The sequence below is a fragment of the Hyla sarda genome, chromosome 10 (genome assembly GCF_029499605.1).
Source record: "Hyla sarda isolate aHylSar1 chromosome 10, aHylSar1.hap1, whole genome shotgun sequence".
Classification (NCBI taxonomy): Eukaryota; Metazoa; Chordata; class Amphibia; order Anura; family Hylidae; genus Hyla; species Hyla sarda.
In genome coordinates this window covers 77,471,691-77,475,819 of record NC_079198.1, presented here as the reverse complement: position 1 = coordinate 77,475,819, position 4,129 = coordinate 77,471,691, and positions in this window count along the sequence as shown.

The following is a 4,129-nucleotide window of genomic DNA, read 5'->3' as shown; positions in this document are numbered from 1 at the left end:
AAAATAAAAACATAGCACCCAAGCCTGCTCTATAATTTCCACACCTGACTTCTAACATACATGTAAATCATGGGTCTGAAAGGGGTTAATTGATCACAATTAAGGATCTAGCTTCTGAGACACTATAAATTAGGTAGATCATATAATTACCGTAAAGCTTTTTAGTCAGTTTAGCTACTATAGCATAAATAAAGATAGGTAAGCTGCTACAACATCATTATTGTGTTTCCAACAAGAACCTGCTGTAACACTACAATGGCCTCAGTCACATAAGTTCTATTGACAGTCGGGGTTTGATCAGTTAAACACCTGTCAGTAACTGAGGCATCAGGATGGATTAAAGGGAAACAAACTACTGTGACAGTACAGGCAGATAGGTAGAAAGGTAATATGCTGTGACACCACAATTGGGTTTAAGTCAGGAACCCTGCTTTGAGATCACAACTAGTTTCAGTCAAGTAGGCTTAGGGGCGGACATACTAAACGTGCCGTCATTCTAGGAGTTGGAAATCAACAGACTCATATACGGTTGCTGAACAGGAGTTCTCTGTTGTTTGGCTCTGCATGGTTATAAAAATGCAGTAAATATTAAGAATATATTTAAAAAGTAATTAAAGGGGTATTTCCATCACCATAATTACCTTTTTTATGTTGTAGAACATGGAAATTTATAAAGTTTTGTAAATATATAACATTTTTAAATTGTTTGCCTTTCTTATATTACTGTTCCTCTTTGCCTCTTGCTTACTGCTTATTGCCTAGGTTACTGACCACCACTCTGCTCTACAAGCGGTGACCTGGCTTCTGACATTACACCTTCTCTCTACACATAGCAGTAGAGGGCTGGGATTAAGGGAATGCACTTGAGATGGAGCATACACCTTGGCTGCTCTCCCAAGCCATCTTTTCTGTCTGTAAACATTGTCACTTATGGCTCCAGGCAGTTACTAGCCCTGGAGATGCCAATGAGTCAAGCAAAGCGATAGTAAGGGGTCCAGTAGTGCGCAAGAGATGTAATTCACAGAGCAAAAATGCACACCGGTTAAACCAAGAATTGGGAGGGGGTTTGGAACTGTACATACCTGAAAAGGGGAGGGGAGAAAATCCCTTTTAAAATAAATACACTATTACTAATCTTTGACATACTGTATGTATAATATCAAAACGTCATAACACCGTACTCAGCATTGCAATGAACCTTGTATCTGTGTTCAGTTGAGTACACTTATTTGATTTTCCTCATTTTTAGATCGGAGGTAGAGTACATAATATTGCTTTCTCTCACACACTTAAAAAAATCTAAGTTTTCAAGTTGGGTTCCAGATCATTCTCAAAGAACGTCACAAAAGGACAGGTCTATAGCACATTCCTTAAACATATAAAGATCTTCATTTTCTCTCTCTCTCTCACATCTAATGTCATCATCTGAATTAGTACAATTAATATCAATAGAAAGCAGACTTTAGCCACCGACAATTGTAACTTCACTTTATTCAGTGATAAAACGTGTATATAAAAAGAAGGCCTTTAAAAGTGATGATCATTGGACATCCAGATAGGAACATGGAACGCTACCATGCATGACGTGTTTCTGTCACATGACCCTTTTTCCAATGAAAAGTCACTAGGTAAGGGGAGTGGAATATATGTGGGCAAAACAGGTGAAGTAAATTACAAAGGGGAGGAACAACTTCCCCTATGAAATCTCTAATGTCAAGCTATGACACACAAAGTGACAACATATCTTCACAACCCCTGAACAATAGTGTAAAGAGACTAAACAGAAATGAAAAAAAAAAGGAAAATAAATATATAAAGCAAAATATAAACATACAAATCAAGTAAAATGTACATAATAATAATACAATGTGAACAAACAGCTAGTAATGCAAGATTAAATCAGACCTCAGGTTCAGACCATGCGGTTGAGAAGTACATAACAGGTAAATCCAATATACCTCTCTGTTTCGGAGAGCCCTAGTACGATCACCTCCTCTATCTGAGGTGCTTACAATTTCAATACCTTGAAACTGAAAACTGGTGGTAACTTCTTGGTGTACATCTTGGAAGTGCCTTGAGGCTCCCGACATATGTATGTCAGATGTCCCATGTGTTCCTTGAATTCTTATCTTCAGGGGTCTAATGGTAGTTCCAATGTATGATAAATTACACATATCACACCAAATTCGGTATACTATAAAAATATACTGACAATTTATGGACTGCCTAATATTAAAGATTTTACCCTCCACTCCTGTGACAGATGCAGACTTAACTGCCTGTTTGCACATCACACAGCGTGAAATGCCACACTTGACGAACCCCTTTAAAGATAACCAAGTGGAGAATGGAATATCTCTCAGCAGCGACAGATAATCTCTTACCAAAGTTTTATAAAATTTGGGAGTCCTGGGATAAATTCTTGGAATCGGAAATAATACTGTGAGATATGGGAGTTGGGGCTCGGGCCTGCGCGGGCCTTCTCTTTCCTTCTCTTTACTCATCTCTATTGTTTGTGTCTCCCCCTAACCACCCCTCATCTATATTGTGATCCTTCCTATTTATCATATTTTCTGACCATACATGTTGAACAATCTCGACTGTTCTCCAAGGTCTCACTTTGATCTCAACGGATGGTTTGCTTTATGATCCTCAGAAACGACAGAAGCAATTACTTTCAATGTTGATTATATTACTCAATTTATGTAACTTATGGTTGCCTCGTCGTTTTTGCTTTCCATTACTGTTCTTAATTCAGAATAATCTTTTCCATGCCGCTTGATTTATATATATATACCTGGGACCTCCTCTTTACTGAGATTTGACGGTTGGACACGTGAAGATGAGGCCCCCTGTGGTCTACTACTCATTACCTCTTGTCCTCTTCTCCTTTTTTATTTGTCTTTATTATTTACTGCTCTTTTCCTGTTGATATGATTTTTGTATAAGTGTTTCCCTTTGTTTTGGAAATGTTAAAATTGTGAAAATAAACAATTATTAAAAAAAGAAAAAAGAAAAAGATAACCAAGTGGAATCAGACGTGTTGCCAGCACACAAAGGCACTTGGAGATAACATATTTGCTAGGTAAGGGGCACGACGAGTAGAAAAATTACATCCCATTTGTAAATATTTATTGAGAGATGGGTCTTGTTGTAACACGGGAAGGTATTTGGTGATGATTTTTTTTATGTCATTGTATTCAGAACTAAATTCGGTGACAAAAGATGTCAGAGACAAAGTGGGATAATCAGGACTGCTTTGTCTATTACATACTGTATAGTTTTCATCTTAAGGAAAAACGGATGTTCAGAAGAACAATTCTTTCTTGCCCGAGTTAACTCACCTACGAGTGCTGCCAAAATAGTATGTTTAGGATGACATGATTCCGCTCGTAAAATAGTAATTAGTAAAAACTAGTGTCTCTCTGTCCCAGCCACAATAAAGATTCACATCAGGCAGAGGTCGCAGCAGACTAGGGGTGAGTGGCAGCAGAAGTTGCAGCGATAGGCCTGAGCTGCCTGAATCAGCTAGCGGTCGTGTCTCAACCAGCAACCCATCTGCCGTCATTGATTGGTTAACACGGTCATCCACTTCATCACAAGTGACATCTGACACCCCCAGTCAACAGTCGGTCGATTACTCAGACACAACCCTCAATTGGCAGTCCCTGTCCTCCCATTGCCTCTGTCCTATGTTGTTCTCTCCCTCAGAGAAGTATCTTATGCTGTGGGTTCAGCTCCACTATTTAGTGAGGACGATCTAATAGAGGACAGTCAGCAGCTACTGCCCAGCCAAGAAATGGAGTAGACATCCACCGTTTCCTCCACTAGGCGGGCAAATAGTGATGAAAAGTGTGGCATGAGAGGTGGTGTTAAGAGCATTCAGGCTCCTGAAGCAGACACTGTTGAGGAACCTGAGGAGGACATCAGTGACATGCAGACACTCGATGATGATGAAGCAAATCGTACTTGGGAGCTGGGTGCAGAAGGGGCTTCATCATCATTAGGAGAAGAGGGTTGTAAGTTGCCCGTGAGGCAGAAGCTGAGCCAGCAAGGTGGTAGCATGGTTGGCAGTCATCATGGTGGCAGAAGTGGAAAGTCTGGAGCCAAACGTGCCCGGGTTAGACCA